Source organism: Oncorhynchus gorbuscha, linkage group LG07 (genome assembly GCF_021184085.1).
Source record: "Oncorhynchus gorbuscha isolate QuinsamMale2020 ecotype Even-year linkage group LG07, OgorEven_v1.0, whole genome shotgun sequence".
Taxonomy (NCBI): domain Eukaryota; kingdom Metazoa; phylum Chordata; class Actinopteri; order Salmoniformes; family Salmonidae; genus Oncorhynchus; species Oncorhynchus gorbuscha.
This window is the reverse complement of record NC_060179.1, coordinates 27,405,352-27,423,616: the sequence shown is the minus strand read 5'-3', so window position 1 is coordinate 27,423,616 and position 18,265 is coordinate 27,405,352.

Here is an 18,265-nt window from a genome sequence, read left to right as displayed (position 1 = left end):
ATAGTGCGGCAAGCCAGAAACTCGTCAGGCCCAAATACATTTTCAGAATTTGAGGCCGGCTTGGTATAAGATAAGAGGGCCCTGTCGGACTCCGTCGTGTCGAGGCTGAAAATTGGAACTCTATCCCGATCCATAAAGTATCTCGTAGTAGGAGTGCTGATCTAGGATCAGGTCCCCACTGTCCATGCAATGACGTGTCACCCAATGATGGTTATTACTTCAGGGGAAGATGTTGACGTTGTTTGCATACTGTTCATTCAAACTTTGCAAAGAGGGATTACAATGAACATTTTCCCTTTGAAAGTATAGAGCAATCACCTTCATAGATAAAGCATCATTTTACACACTGAGCGAAATCCTAAATCGTGGGTGTCCATTAATTATTCCAAAAGACTTGCATCTAAACAAGCAGTGATTTTAACTTCCATATGGAACACTAAGCCATTAATCATTTAATTACAATCAGAAAATTCCTTAGTTGCACAGTTAATTGCCACTCTGATGAGGGCTTGTGAAGTAGAGGGAATCCCTCTGCATAATGAAGTATAATTTGAAAACTGTTGTTGAGTTTGTATCAACACAGTGGACGAAAAATACATTGCTCTTTCTAATATTTCTATATTTCTTAATTCCTTTCTTTTTCTTTTTGGATTTGCATTTGTTTTGTATTGTTAGATATAACTGCGCTATTGGAGCTAGGAACATAAGCATTTCGCTACACCCGAGATGACATTTGCAAAATATGTGTACGCGACCAATACAATATGATTCGATTTTACTTTGGAATGGTATCATAAACAGATGAGTAATCTTGTCCAATTTTTTTAAGTAAATCCCAGACAGTTCTTATTTGGAGGGCAATAAAAGAAAGTATCCATTGTAACCACAATTTCCTGTAGATACTCTTGAAAAAGGACTGTAAAGAAAAGCAGTAACCATGTTTCCTTACACACAGAGGCACAATCTCTGCTACACACACTGGTTTTTAAATACAAAATCTCTATGCAAACAATCAAAGAGCATAATGAAGATTAATTGCTCGCATTTTTATAATGAATAAAACTGGCCAAAAATTCTGTAATTAGTAGAGAATATCTTAGAGTGCACAATGAGCCACTTCTGAGCGCAGGTATATCATTGAGGATGGGAAAGACATGTATCTGTAAGGACCGACACTGGAGTAGAGAAGAAGTTACGGGAAACAAACATTTAATCAGGAAACGACATGAAACAAGACAGGAACAGCGTCAGCACACGGATATACAAGGACATAAGACAATCAATGCTGGAGCGTGGAACAGAGTGGGGGAACAGACAGATATAGGGGAGGTAATGACAGAGGTGATAGAGTCCACGTGAGTCCAATAATCACTGATGCGCTTGACAGGGGAAGGCCTGTGTGTGTAATGATGGTGGCAGAAGTACGTAATGCTGGGAAGCCTGACACCCTCGAGCGCCTGGGGGGAGGAGCGGGAGCAGCCGTGACAGTATCTGAAATAACTTTTTTATTAAATGTCTATTTGACCATGGAATTCAGAACAGCAAATTGTTACCTGGTATAGCTTTTTCTGTGCAACATTCCTAGTGTTGATTCAGTTGTTCAATTTACTCTATAAGTGTTAAATTATCACTCTTTGGTGAGCATCAGCTCTGTTGCCATTCCTGCAGTCAGCATGCCAATTGCACACTCCCTCAAACCTTGAGACATCTGTGGCTTTCAAGACTGCACATTTTAGAGTGGCCTTTAAATGTCTAAAGGACAAGGTGCAGCTGTGTAATGATCATGCTATTTAATCAGCTTCTTGATATGCCACACCTGTCAAGTGGATAGATTATCTTGGCAAATTAGAAACTCTAAGCAGTGTGTTCATCTAACACTGAAAGTGTGGACCCGTATAGACACTGGACCAGTGTTAAATTGGACACTATCCGTGTTGATTTAACACTGGAGAATTTCCTGTGAGCACAGTATTTTCTTTACACCATTTGCAGGTGACATTTAATTTGTCATGCTATAGTTTGTGACATTGGTGATTGATTATGTTTTAATGGCGAAGAATGATCGGTGTTGAACGCTGAATTCTGCCAAAACATGGATTATTGTTATCCTCGCCCCAAACAATAGCATCTCCAATTGTGTCTTTTGTCTTAAAGTTGATATGATACAGTGCATTCAAAAAGTACAGCCTCACATGCTGACCAGACCCGAACGGGTAGCATGCGCGAGCGTTGCAAAATAAATGTACACATACATGTTATTCAATCATTGCACCCACACTGCTCACACGTGTCAACAAGCATCTGCGAAGCCAGGCACTAAAATATAACTTTGTTCTATATGTGGCTCTCAACGTGCTGCAATCCTGCTTCTCCCATCTCCTCATTGTTTTTTAGAAACATATACCCACATGCCATTTCCTCATTGGTTTTTAGGAGCATATACCCACATGGGTGATTGAAATATGAACTGAGGTCCAGAATCGAGTCGGTTGTGGTAATGCACCTTAAAACTGTTTGCCAACCGCCATATAAAGTCCAAAGAAGAATAAGAAGCCTGAAGGAGGAGAGATGACTAGAAACTAATTCGGTTTACTGTAATCTGTGGATTAATCTTAGAACAAATTCATATAATTGGTTCAGAGTTTGATTAGATTTTTCAACCTGTGTGTCCTGACCACGTCTGGTGTAGGTGAAATAAAATCAACTTGCGCGCGATGGCGCATGCAGAAGCAGTCTGGTCAGCATGTTATTCTAAAATGGATACAATTGTATTATATTCCTCATCAATCTACACACAATATCCCATAATGACAAAACAAAAATGTATAAAATGAAGAAAACTGAAGTATCTTGTTTACATAAGCCTTGAGACCCTTTGCTATGACACTCAAAATTGAGCTCTGGTGCATCCTGTTTCCATTGATCATCCTTGATGTTCATGCAACTTGTTAGGAGTCCACCTGTGGTAAATTCAATTGTGATCGACCAACTTTATTCGGCAGCGTAGCCTAGTGGTTAGAGTGTTGGACTAGTAACCGAGTTCAAACCCCCGAGCTGACAAGGTACAAATCTGTCGTTCTGCCCCTGAACAGGCAGTTAACCCACTGTTCCCAGGCCGTCATTGAAAATATGAATATGTTCTTAACTGACTTGCCTGGTTAAATAGAGGTAAAATAAAAAAAATATGATAATTCTGCTTTGAAAGTTGATAAACTTGAAACCTCAATTTTGAGATAATGGCCTTTGAATATTTTGGTACTACTAAAGGAGAGCTCTCCTTTGTCTACACCCATTCAGCATTGTTCACACCCTCTTAAGCCAGCCCCAACCATCTCTTTAAGGATTCACATGTGAGGTCATGTGCTAAACAGTGAGTGTAGTAAAGATTAAGACTAAAAGTGGCAAAAGTAGTACTGTAGGTATTCAGACCCTTTAATCTTTACTTTGTAGAAGCACCTTTGGCAGCGATTACAAAGTTGAGTCTTCTTGGGTATAACGCTACAATCTTGGCACACCTGTATTTGGGAAGTTTCACCCATTCTTCTCTGCAGATCCTCTCAAGATCTGTAAGGTTGGCTGGGGAGCGTCGCAGTACAGCTATTTTCAGGTCTCTCCAGAGATGTACGATCGGGTTCAAGACTGGGTTCTGGCCTGGTCACTCAAGGACATTGTCCTGACTGTGTGATTAGGGTTGTTGTCCTGTGGGAAGGTTCATATTCGCCCCAGTCTGAGTTCCTGAGCGCTCTGGAGCAGGTTTTCATCAAGGGTCTCTCTGAACTTTGCTCTGTTCATCTTTCCCCCAATCCTGAATTGACTCCCAGTCCCTGCTGCTGAAAAACATAACCACAACTGGATGCTGCCACCACCATGCTTTGTCGTAGGGATGGTGCCAGGTTTCCTCCAGACGTGATGCTTGGCTTTCAGGCCAAAGAGTTCAAACTTGGTTTCATCAAACCAGACAATTTTGAATCTCATGGTCTGAGTCCTTTAGGTGCCTTTTGGCAAACTCCAAGCGTGACGTCATGTGCCTTTTACTGAGTAATGGCTTCCGTCTGGCCACTCTACCGTAAAGTCCTGATTGGTGGAGTGCAACATAGATGGTTGTCCTATCTCCACAGAGGAACTCTTGAGCTCTGTCAGTGTGACCATCGGGTTCTTGGTCACTTCCCTGACCGAAGCGCTTCTCCCCCTATTGCTAAGTTTGGCCGGGTGGCCAGCTCTAGGAAGAGTCTTGTGGCTCCAAACATCTTCTATTTAAGAATGATGGAGGCCACTGTGTTCTTAGGGATCTTCAATGCTGCAGAAATGGTACCCTTCCCCAGATCTGTGCATCGACACAATACTGTCTTGGAGCTCTAAGGACAATTCCTTCAACCATGGCTTGGTTTTTGCTCTGACATGCACGGTCGACTGTGGGACCATATATAGACAGTTGTGTGCCTTTCCAAATCCTGTCCAATCAGTTGAATTTACCACAGATAGACTCCAATCAAGTTGAAGAAACATCTCAAGGATGATCAATGGAAACAGGATGCACCTCTCATGGCAAAGGGTCTGAATACTGGTGTTGCTGTTTTTTATTTTTAATCCATTTGCTAAACTAAAATAAATAAACTGTTATGGGGTATTGTGTAAATCAGTGGATCCCAAACTTTTTATAGTCCCGTAACCCTTAAAATATTCAGCCTCCAGCTGCGTACCCCACCAGGGTGTAATGGGATTCTTCCTGGGAAGGAGAGGCGGACCAAAATGCAGCGTGGTTATAATTCATGGTTCTTTCATAAAGAAACTATACATGAATAAACTACAAAACAAGAAATGTGAAAACCCGAAACAGTCCCGGTGGGACAAACACTGACACAGGAGACAACCACACACAAAACCCAACACAAAACAGGCTACCTAAATATGGCTCCCAATCAGAGACAATGACTAACACCTGCCTCTGATTGAGAACCATATCAGGCCCAAACACAGAAACAGACAAACAAGACATCCAACATAGAATGCCCACTCAGATCACACCCTGACCAAACAAAACATAGCAACATACAAAGCAAACTATGGTCAGGGTGTGACACAGGGTCAGTGCACTATCAAATGTTGTTTTTTGCCATCATTGTAAGCAAGCCAGCCACACACACTATATGATACATTTATTAAACATAATAACTAGTGTTGTTGTTACAACCCGGCTCGTGGGAAGTGACAAAGAGCTCTTATAGGACCGGGGCACAAATAATAATAATTATAATAATCAATCATTTTGCTCTTTTTATAGCCACCTTACATATAAAACGTTATTTGCTCATCGAAAATTGTGAATAACTCACCACAGGTTAATGAGAAGGGTGTGCTTGAAAGGATGCACATGACTCTGCAATGTTGGGTTGTATTGGAGAGAGTCTCAGTCTTAAATCATTTTCCACACACAGTCTGTGCCTGTACTTAGTTTTCATGCTAATGAGGGCCGAGAATCCACTCTCACATAGGTATGTGTTTGCAATGGGCATCAGTGTCTTAACAGCGAGCTTTGTCAAGGCAGGATACTCTGAGTGCAGTCCAATCCAGAAATCTGGCAGTGGCTTCTGATAAAATTCTGCTGTTAGTAACAGCCGTACTTTTTTAACCATTTATCCATTTTTCGAGCAAACGGAATGAGCAGCTACGTTTGGCTTCATACAGATCATTAGTGGAATTCCCACGAGAGAGTAATGGTTAATGTGATTGGATGTCAACTATATGACTAGGCTACCTGTATTTGACATTGTGTTGTTATTTATGAACACTAGATGGTTTAATTGTATTTTTGGCAGTGAAACGAGGCTACTCAGGAGAGAAAAAAACCCACACCCAAATGTATAGCCCCGTTGGAAAATATAAATGTGAAGAACAGTTTTTTAAAATTAAATGCGTACCACTGACGCCAGTTTGGGAATACCTAGTGAAGACTGATAAGGGGGAAAAAAATTATATCCATTATCCATAACAAAATGTGGAAAATGTCAAGGGGTCTGAATACTTTCGGAATGCACTGTATATCCCAAAGAGGATACTTGTATTCAGAGGTCAGTGAGGGCTTGGGAGGGGACAATGAGGAAGGGAAAAACAGCCTGTGTTTGTATCCAGCAGTGCTTAAAGGCGGGATCAGCCCTGTAATGAGTTTGTGATTGCGTTCAGGCTCCCTTTCATTTGATTTGACAGTTGGCTGTGTTTACCTTGGTTCCCTGTCATCCGGATCTGTTTCCACTTGGAAACCCTTCAGGTACATTTGAAAGTTGTCGGTGAGTAACTGACAGCGAAAAATATGTTGAGCCGGAGAGGCAGAGAAGTGAACAGGAGTCATGATTTATTTTATATTGTTTCCTCTCAAAATGAGTGCATTATCGCTGGAATATCCAGTCTCGGGTGCTGAGTTAAAATTCAACAGGTATCCAGAGGAACTACAAATTAAATGTGTATTGGATTGGAGGAGAGCTAGAGGAACCACCGAAGGATTTCTAATACAATACGAAGATAGATAAATGTGGAGAATGCAAAACGGCTGCTGCTCCATTTCTTTTTGAATCCTTATGCCAAGATGAAATCCTCAACTGATTATGGCATTACATGGATGACAAAACAAGATGGGGAAAACAGAGAGAACTCCAGATGCAGGGATGCCACGGGTGTTTTCGCTTTGCCATTCTAAATCAGGGCCCAGACTGATACCTATGCCTATGTCCTCTTTTAAAAAATGTCCTCCCTCTCCAGTGCACATTTTCATAGTCGAGATATACCCATGTCAAGCACCACAGGTTCGGTGATTCTAAGTAATCGAGATTGATTGGGCATTTAATCAAATCAAATTTATTTATATAGCCCTTCGTACATCAGCTGATATCTCAAAGTGCTGTACAGAAACCCAGCCTAAAACCCCAAACAGCAAACAATGCAGGTGTAGAAGCACAGTGGCTAGGAAAAACTCCCTAGAAAGGCCAAAACCTAGGAAGAAACATAGAGAGGAACCAGGCTATGAGGGGTGGCCAGTCCTCTTCTGGCTGTGCCGGGTGGAGATTATAACAGAACATGGCCAAGATGATCAAATGTTCATAAATGACCAGCATGGTCAAATAATAATAATCGCAGGCAGGACAGTTGAAACTAGAGCAGCAGCACGGCCAGGTGGACTGGGGACAGCAAGGAGTCATCATGCCAGGTAGTCCTGAGGCATGGTCCTAGGGCTCAGGCCCTCCGAGAGAGAGAAAGAAAGAGAGAAAGAGAGAATTAGAGAGAGCATACTTAAATTCACACAGGACACTGGATAAGACAGGAGAAGTACTCCAGATATAACAAACTGACCCTAGCACCCCGACACATAAACTACTGCAGCATAAATACTGGAGGCTGAGACAGGAGGGGTCAGGAAACACTGTGGCCCCATCCGATGATACCCCCGGACAGGGCCAAACAGGAAGGATATAACCCCACCCACTTTGCCAAAGCACAGCCCCCACACCACTAGAGGGATATCTTCAACCACCAATTTACCATCCTGAGACAAGGCCGATTATAGCCCACAAAGATCTCCGCCACAGCACAACCCAAGGGGGGGCGCCAACCCAGACAGGAAGATCACATCAGTGACTCAACCCACTCAAGTGACGCACCCCTCCTAGGGATGGCATGAAAGAGCACCAGTAAGCCAGTGACTCAGCCCCTGTAATAGGGTTAGAGGCAGAGAATCCCAGTGTCTTAATCTCGTTTTAACAGCAGAAATCTGGTATTGTTTGAACAAAGCTCCCTATATAACCCAAGCCATTGTATTCACCCCTGTTTGTTCCTCCATTTTGTTCCGGAATGTTGGCAGCCCCACCAAGTAATCCAGGACAGGAGGCCAGTGTGTACATAGATGGCAGTTAGGGTTTTCTGATTATGACCAGGATAGGAGAAGATAGTAATGGTGTGATGGTGTATCATTAGCATCACTGATATGGATTTACTGTACCAATGTCAGATGGAGGGAAGTCTAGTAATGTTAGATTTTTGGATACTCTCAACTTTTAATGCATGAAACACACCGAGAATCTCACTGACAATAGACTGCCGATAGGTACTTATCCCAGTGGGAGGCCGATCCTTCTCTTGCTAAAACAAAAGCGGTACCTGCTGGTTGCCAACCTGATGGCGACGAACCTGCCGTTTCTAATCGTAGAATCGTAAATGTCGTCAGTGGCCAACAACTTGAGTCAATCAGAGAGCATGAACTCCACGTGGGGATGCCAACAGCAGTGGCTAGAAAAATGAAAAAATAAGGCATTTTCTCAGTACATCCACAGTTAAATGTCATGAGCCAGTCACACTTCATATGCAATGTAGGCTAGCTTGCACAGACGCAATGCACACAACACTAAATGCTTCCTCCAAGCTAGCTAATCAATACTAGCTAACCACTGTAGCTAGTATTGACAATATAATTAAATCAACCATTTGGCAATGGGCTGGCACTGGCAGTATGTTATTATGGAGAGAATTAAATCTTCCTAGATAGTTACAGTGCCTTGCGAAAGTATTCGGCCCCCTTGATCTTTGCGACCTTTTGCCACATTTCAGGCTTCAAACATAAAGATATAAAACTGTATTTTTTTGTGAAGAATCAACAACAAGTGGGACACAATCATGAAGTGGAACGACATTTATTGGATATTTCAAACTTTTTAACAAATCAAAAACTGAAAAATTGGGCGTGCAAAATTATTCAGCCCCTTTACTTTCAGTGCAGCAAACTCTCTCCAGAAGTTCAGTGAGGATCTCTGAATGATCCAATGTTGACCTAAATGACTAATGATGATAAATACAATCCACCTGTGTGTAATCAAGTCTCCGTATAAATGCACCTGCACTGTGATAGTCTCAGAGGTCCGTTAAAAGCGCAGAGCGCATCATGAAGAGTAAGGAACACACCAGGCAGGTCCGAGATACTGTTGTGAAGAAGTTTAAAGCCGGATTTGGATACAAAAATATTTCCCAAGCTTTAAACATCCCAAGGAGCACTGTGCAAGCGATAATATTGAAATGGAAGGAGTATCAGACCACTGCAAATCTACCTAGTGTCACGCCCTGGTCGAAGTATTTTGTGTTTTTCTTCATGTATTTGGTCAGGCCAGGGTGTGACATGGGTTTTTGTATGTGGTGTGTAGCTTAGTGGGATTGTAGCTTAGTGGGGTGTTCTAGGAAAGTCTATGGCTGTCTGAAGTGGTTCTCAATCAGAGGCAGGTGTTTATCGTTGTCTGTGATTGGGAACCATATTTAGGCAGCCATATTCTTTGGTTGTATTGTGGGTGATTGTCCTGAGTGTCTTGATGTCCTTGTGCTGTGTTAGTTGACACAAGTATAGGCTGTTTTCGGTTTTCGTTTCATTTATTGTTTTTGTAGTGTTTGTGTTTATTCGTGTTTACGTTGTTTGATTAAACATGAATCGCAATATACACGCTGCAGTTTGGTCCGACTCTCCTTCACCATATGAAAACCGTGACACCAAGACCTGGCCGTCCCTCTAAACTTTCAGCTCATGCAAGGAGAAGACTGATCTGGATGACTCTGGATGAACTGCAGAGATCTACAGCTGAGGTGGGACACTGTCCATAGGACAACAATCAGTCGTATATTGCACAAATCTGGCCTTTATGGAAGAGTGGCAAGAAGAACGCCATTTCTTAAAGATATCCATAAAAAGTGTCGTTTAAAGTTTGCCACAAGCCACCTGGGAGACACACCAAACATGTGGAAGAAGGTGCTATGGTCAGATGAAACCAAAATTGAACTTTTTGGCAACAATGCAAAACGTTACGTTTGGCGTAAAAGCAACACAGCTCATCACCCTGAACATAACATCCCCACTGTCAAACATGGTGGTGGCAGCATCATGGTTTGGGCCTGCTTTTCTTCAGCAGGGACAGGGAAGATGGTTAAAATTGATGGGAATATGGATGGAGCCAAATACAGGACCATTCTGGAAGAAAACCTGATGGAGTCTGCAAAAGACCTGAGACTGGGACTGAGATTTGTCTTCCAACAAGACAATGATCCAAAACATAAAGCAAAATCTTCAATGGAATGGTTAAAAAATAAACATATCCAGGTGTTAGAATGGCCAAGTCAAAGTCCATACCTGAATCCAATCGAGAATCTGTGGAAAGAACTGAAAACTGCTGTTCACAAATGCTCTCCATCCAACCTCACTGAGCTTGAGCTGTTTTGCAAGGAGGAATGGGAAGCAATTTCAGTCTCTCTCGATGTGCAACACTGATAGAGACATACCCCAAGTGACTTACAGCTGTAATCGCAGCAAAGGTGGCGCTACAAAGTATTAACTTAAGGGGGCTGAATAATTTTGCACGCCCAATTTTTCAGTTTTTGATTTGTTAAAAAAGCTTGAAATATCCAATAAATGTTGTTCCACTTCATGATTGTGTCCCACTTGTTGTTGATTCTTCACAAAAAAATACAGTTTTATATCTTTATGTTGGAAGCCTGAAATGTGGCAAAAGGTCGCAAAGTTCAAGGGGGCCGAATACTTTCGCAAAGGCACTGTATCTAGCTGTGGCAATCTGGTTAGTATCAATAAGGGCACAGCTAGCTAGCTAACATTGGAATCTAGACCATAAACTAAGCACCACACACGGCCATGCATTGCGAAACAACTCTACTGCTACCATCTGGTTGAGTATTTTAAGAAGTCTGAGTGGCTGTCGACTTCAAGGTCTTTGCTGTCTGAACACAAAAACAATGAACAGCTGACACTGTTCAAAGGTACTATCGGAAGGCAAACGTTTGACAATCCTACCTGTGTGTCTGAGCTGTAAGTTTTAAATGTTCATCCTCTGTTCAGTCGTACCAGCAAATAGGTTGCAACTATGACACAAAAGACCCATCACTAGACTATACATATAGTTGAGGTCAAATACATTGCACTTTACAATGGAGTGCAATAGAGCATATTGTTCTGTTTTCTCTTTCCAAAACTTGTTGAATTCTTATTTTTACTCTGTACAGTATATTTTTACGCTACAACTTACCACAGGTGAGAAATTACACAGTAATCAATCATCACTTGCTTACAACCAAATTAATATGAATTCTGAATAATTTATTCCAGTCAGATTTTTAAAAATTGGTCCTGTGCAGTTGTACATCAAACAAATACATCTGTGAACATTCAAAGTTTTTTCAATTTGAACTTATTTTAGAAGAATTAATGAATCGTCCAAGGGTGCCAATATATTTGACCGCAGCTGTATCTATTGCTGCGTTAGGCCAATGTCCTGTCATCAACCAATCAACACATTTCTTACATTGATTACATGGAATTACAATTTGATGAATATGTTGTTTGGGGTTTATGGTGAAAACATTATAATTAGTTCCCTCATCACACTGAGGATCAACACCATTGTTCACAGGTCCTACTAGTTCCTTTCACTTCTGCTTTTTGAGGAGAGGAAACATCCTTCAATCAGACATTGATTATACTGTTGTTGTGCACTTGTGTTGTGATTAAGGCTTCATCAGATTACAAGGCAGGATAATTTGTCATGCCCATCTGTCATGTTCAGTAGAGGCATTTGTTTGTGTGTATGTGGGGAAACATACACTGAGTGTACAAATATTAGGAACACCTCTCTCCATAACAGACTGACCAGGTGAATCCAAGTGAAAGCTTTGATCCCTCATTGACGTCACTTGTTAAATCCACTTCATTTAGTGTAGATGAAGGGGAGAAGAGAGGTTAAAGAAGGATTTTTAAGCTTTGAGAAAATAGAGACATGGATTGTGTATGCGTGCCATTCAGAGGGTGAATGTACAAGACAAAAGATTTAAGTGCCTTTGGTAGTAGGTGGTATGGTAGTAGGTGGTATGGATGGGGTATGGTAGTAGGTGGTATGGATGGGGTATGGTAGTAGGTGGTATGGATGGGGTATGGTAGTAGGTGGTATGGATGGGGTATGGTAGTAGGTGGTATGGGTGGGGTATGGTAGTAGGTGGTATGGTAGTAGGTGGTATGGATGGGGTATGGTAGTAGGTGGTATGGTAGTAGGTGGTATGGATGGGGTATGGTAGTAGGTGCCAGGCTGCTGGGTTTTTCCTGCTCAACAATGTCACGTGTGTTTCAAGAATGGCCCCCCCACCCAAAGGACATACAGCCAACTTGACACAACTGTGGGAAGCATTGGAATCAACATGGGCCAGCATCCCTGTGGAAAACTTTCGACACCTTGTAGTCCATGCCCCGACGAATTGAGGCTGTGCTGAGGGCAAAAGTGGGTGCAACTCAATATTAGGAAGGTGTATAACCGATTATTTAGCCGGTTGACACTGATCATGTGGATTATAGACGAGAATAGACAAACAGGAATTATTCTGTCTGTTTAGGGAGGGATCTACATTCAGACACAAGAGACTAAATACCTAAACTTTCTACTTTGTGTGTGCGACAATTTGGATTTGCATCATGCACTTGTGATGACCAACTATTGTCAAGTCTGGTAAAACCACTTCAAATACGGTATGTCTCAAAGACAAACAATATGCACAGTAAAGGAATATGCATGCAGCTAGAATGAGAACTTATGCAGAATATTTATTTCCAAATTAGTTTTGAATGCTACGGTGTTTCCACAAAATCATGCATATTGTATCTGACCATTACATTGTAAACACTACATAAATTGTGACTTGGCAGAGAAATGGCATGGACATGACGGAATTAGAGGTTTCATTGGAGGTTTTAAAGAAAGTTAGTGTAGCATTACAATTGAACACTAACTCTGCTTATTTTCACAGTGTGAGCATGTGCATGGCTGCATGCTGTTGAAAATGCTATTGAAAAGCGGTGGATAATTAACGAATAAGTGCTGAGTAGAAGTGGTGCAGTAGTCCCATAGGGATGCGGTAAGGGTTATGTTCTAGTATGGGGAGGCAGAGGAATGAAAGGGGGAGGATGAGAGCAGCATTAAGCAGCAGTAAGAGATCCGAGTGTGGGACTATGTAGAGAGACTGCAGGTAATAGTGATCACACACATGAGCCTTTGAATCTAAAATGAGGAGGGCTTAACACAGCCACTGTGTTTATTTTAGCTTTTCCATTTTCCTGTCTTTCTTCTGGGGATTCTATTCCAATAAGAACATTGATTATCTATTGCAGAAGTCCCTATCTTCAAGAATTTAACTAGTGGGTACTAAAATGACAGACAATGTATGTTTACTGCCGACACTGGGCCCTGTTGATCCATCACGACTCGTCTGCCGACGTAACCGTCCGAGGGGGTCTAAACAGGCTCTTGCGTCATGACTTCCCCCAAAGGCCCTTCTGCTAGCCTGCTAGCCCTGGCCCACTAGCTGTCTGAATCGCCATGTCTCCAGTTTGCCTAGCTACTCATTGGACCCTATGATCACTCGGCTACGCATGCCTCACTCATGTCAATATGTCTTGTCCATTGCTGTTTGGTTAGTGATTATTGTCTTATTTCACTGTAGAGCCTCCAGCCCTGCTCAATATGCCTTAGCTAGCCCTGTTGTTCCACCCCCCACTCATGCGGTGACCTCACCTGGCTTATATGGTGCCTCTAGAGACAAAACCTCTCTCATCATCACTCAATGCTTATGTTTATCTTCACTGTATTCACATCCTACCATACCCTTGTCTGTACATTATGCCTTGAATCTATTCTTCTGCGCCCAGAAATCTGCTCCTTTTACTCTCTGTTCCGAATGCACTAGATGACCAGTTCTTATAGCCTTTAGCCATACCCTTATCCTACTCCTCCTCTGTTCCTCTGGTGATGTAGAGGTTAACCCAGGCCCTGCAGCACCTAGCTCCACTCCCATTCCCCAGGCGCTCTCATTTCTTGACTTCTGTAACCGTAAAAGGTTTTGTTTCATGCATGTTAACATTAGAAGCCTCCTCCCTAAGTTTGTTTTATTCACTGCTTTAGCACACTCCGCCAACCCAGATGTCCTAGCCGTGTCTGAATCCTGGCTTAGGAAGGCCACCAAAAAACCTGAAATTTCCATCCTTAACTATAACATTTTCCGACAAGATAGAACTGCCAAATGGGGCAGAGTTGCCCCCTGTCATACCATCCAGGTCTGTGCCCAAACAATTTGAGCTTCTACTTTTAAAAATCCACCGTTCCAGAAACAAGTCTCTCACCGTTGCCGCTTGTTATAGACCCCCTTCAGCCCCCAGCAGTGTCCTGGACAGCATATGTGAATTGATTTCCCCCAATCTATCTTCAGAGTTCATACTGTTAGGTGACCTAAACTGGGTCATGCTTAACATCCCGGCCGTCCTACAATCTAAGCTAGATGCCCTCAATCTCACACAAATTATCAAGGAACCTACCAGGTACAACCCTAAATCCGTAACCTTTGGCACCCTCTTAGATATCATCCTGACCAACTTGCCCTCTAAATACACCCGTGCTGTCTAAAACCAGTCTCTCAGCAATCATTGCCTCATTGCCTGCGTGCGTAATGGGTCTGTGGTCCAACAACCAACCCTCATCACTGTCAAATGCTCCCTAAAACACTTCAGCTAGCAGGCCTTACTAATCAACCTGGCCCGGGTATCCTGGAATGACATTGACCTCATCACATCAGTAGAGGTTGCCTGGTTTTTCTTTAAAAGTGCTTTCCTCTCTATCTTAAATAAGCATACCCCATTCAAAAAATGTAGAACTAAGAACAGATATAGCCCTTGGTTCACCCCAGACTTGACTGCCCTTGACCAGCACAAAAACATCCTGTGGCATTCTATATTAGCATCAAATAACTCTTCATGGTGGTCATGAACCAATATACTCAGACAGTCAGTTAGGAAAGCTAAGGCTTGTTACGCCTTGGTCATTGTATCTTGTGTTTTTGTTATATGTTTGGGTAGGCCAGGGTGTGACATGGGTTTATATGTTGTATTTCGTATTGGGGTTTGTATTAATTGGGAGTGTGTATTATTAGGGGTGTGTCTAGTTAGGCTTGGCTGCCTGAGGCGATTCCTAATTGGAGTCAGCTGATTCTCGTTGTCTCGGATTGGGAACCGTATTTAGGTAGCCTGAGTGCGCGTTGTATTTCGTGGGTGATTGTACCTGTCTCTGTGTTAGTCACCAGATAGGGTGTAATTAGTTTCACTCGTTTGTTGTTTTCTTCTTCAGTTATTTCATGTACCGCATTATCTTCATTAAAAGTCATGAGTAACCTACACGCTGCATTTCGGTCTGACTCTCTTCAAACAACAGACGAACTTCGTTACAGAATCACCCACCACCATTCACAGACCGAGCAGCGTGGGAACTGGCAGGATCTGAAGGTGGACGTTATGGACAACAGAAGCAAGGAGTATACTACGTGGGAAGAAATCGACAGGTGGGCGGCCGACCCAGAGTGAGTGCAGGAGCCCGCCTGGGATTCCCTACAGCAATGCGAAGAGGGCTATACACGTATGGAATCGAAAAGGAAAGCACGGCTTTACAGAGCAAAAACCGTAGGTAACGGGGAAAGCGCAGAGAGAGAGTGGCAGAGTCAGGAGTCAGACCTGAGCCTACTCTCCCTGTTAATTGTGAGGAGCAGCAATATGAGGACTTCTGGTCTTGGGAGATGATATTAGATGGAAAAGGACCCTGGGCGCAGCCGGGAGAATATCGCCTTCCCAAGGAGGAAATAGAAGCAGCTAAAGCGGAGAGGCGCAAGTATTAGGAGGCAGCACGGCGCCTCGGTTGGAAACCGGAAAGTCACCCCAAAAGATTTATTGGGGGGGGCTAAAAGGGAGAATAGTTATGCCAGGTAGGAAACCTGCGCATACTCCCTGTGCTCACCGTTGGGCTAGAGAGACTGGGCAGGCACCGTGTTATGCTATGGAGCGCACGGTGTTTCCAGTGCGGGTGCAGAGCCAGCTGCGACACATACCAGCCCTTCCTATTGGCCGGGCTAGAGTGGGCATCGAGCCAGGTAAGCTTGGGCAGGCTCGGTGCTCAAGAGCTCCAGTGCGCCTGCACGGTCCGGTCTATCCAGAGCCACCTCTACACACCAGTCCTCCGGTAGCAGCTCCCCGCACCAGGCTTCCTGTGCGTGTCCTCGCGCCAGTACCACCAGTTCCAGCACCACGCACCAGGCCTCCAGTGCGCCTCGCCTGTTTAGCGCAGCCAGAGCTTTTCTCCCCTCCTGCGCTATCGGAGTCTCCCGCCTGTTTAGCGCAGCCAGAGCCTTTCTCCTCTCCTGCGCTGCCGGAGTCTCCTGTCTGTCCAGCGCCACCAGTGCTCCCAGTCGGCCCAGCGCGTCCAGTGCGCCTCGCCTGTTTAGCGCAGCCAGAGCTTTTCTCCTCTCCTGCGCTGTTGGAGTCTCCCGCCTGTTCAGCGCAGCCAGAGCCTTTCCCCTCTCCTGCGCTGCCGGAGTCTCCTGTGCTGCCGGAGTCTCCTGTCTGCCCAGCGCCGCCAGTCGGCCCAGCGTCACCAGTCTGCCAGGATCCACCAGAAGTGCCAGTCTGCCAGGATCCGCCAGAAGTGCCAGTCTGCCAAGATCTTCTAGATCGGCCAGACAACCTGAATCATCCAGTTCCACCAGCCAGCCAGGATTTACCGGAGCATACTACCTGCCTGAGCTTCCTCTCAGTACTGAGCTTCCTCTCAGTACTGAGCTTCCTCTCAGTACTGACTTGTACTGAGCTTCCTCAGTCTGGCTTCCTCTCTGTACTGGACTCTCTCAGTACCGGGCTTCCCCTCAGTACCGGGCTGCTTCGGTCCCGGGCTGCCCCTCTGTCCCGGGCTGCCCCTCTCTCCTGAGATGCCCCTCTGTCCTGAGCTGCCCCGCTGTCCTGAGATGCCCCTCTATCCTGAGATGCCCCTCTGTCCTGAGTTGCCCCTCTGTCCCGAGTTGCCCCTCTGTCCCGAGCTGCCCCTCTGTCCCGAGCTGCCCCTCTGTCCCGAGCTGCCCCTCGGTCCCGAGCTGCCCCTCAGTTATGTGGGGATCAGGGTGAGGACTATTAGGCCATGGTCGGCGGAGAAGGTGGATTATCCTAGGACGCGAAGGGGAGGAACTAGGACATTTATGGAGTGGGGTCCACGTCCCGAGCCAGAACCGCCACCATGGACAGACGCCCACCGGACCCTCCCTATGCTCTTGAGGTGCGTCCCGGAGTCCGCACCTTAGGGGGGGGGGTTCTGTCACGCCTTGGTCATTGTATCTTGTGTTTTTGTTAGATGTTTGGGTAGGCCAGGGTGTGACATGGGTTTATATGTTGTATTTCGTATTGGGGTTTGTATTAATTGGGAGTGTGTATTATTAGGGGTGTGTCTAGTTAGGCTTGGCTGCCTGAGGCGATTCCTAATTGGAGTCAGCTGATTCTCGTTGTCTCGGATTGGGAACTGTATTTAGGTAGCCTGAGTGCGCGTTGTATTTCGTGGGTGATTGTACCTGTCTCTGTGTTAGTCACCAGATAGGCTGTAATTAGTTTCACTCGTTTGTTGTTTTCTTCTTCAGTTATTTCATGTACCGCATTATCTTCATTAAAAGTCATGAGTAACCTACACGCTGCATTTCAGTCTGACTCTCTTCAAACAACAGACGAACTTCGTTACAAGGCTAGCTTTTTCAAACAGAAATTTGCATCCTGTAGCATTAATTCCAAAAAGTTTTGGGATACTGTAAAGTCCATGGAGAATAAGAGAACCTCTTCCCAGCTGCCCACTGCACTGAGGATAGGAAGCATTGTCACCACCAATAAATATACGATAATTGATCATTTCAATAAGCATTTTTCTACGGCTGGCCATGCTTTCAACCTGGCTACCCATACCCCAGCCAACAACTTCCCACCCCCTGCAGCAACTTGCCCAAGCCCCCCCCCCCCGCTTCTCCTTCACCCAAATCCAGACAGCTGATGTTCTGAAAGAACTACAAAATCTGGATCCCTACAAACCTGCCTTTCTAAAATCTTTGAAAGCCAAGTGGACTTCTTGGTGACAGTGGGTAGTATTTTCACGTCCGGAAGAAATGCATGCCCAAATTCAACTGCCTGCTACTCATCACCAGAAGATGAACTGAAACTGTTTGAATCATGTCTGTGAGTATAACAGTACTTATTTATTAGGCGAAACCCAGAGGACAAACCATTCAGATTTTTTTTATTTCAATGGGATGTCATTGGGAATCCAGATTTCTAAGGGACCTTCTTGCAGTTCCTATCGCTTCCACTGGATGTCAACAGTCTTTAGAAATTGGTTGAGGTTATTCCTTT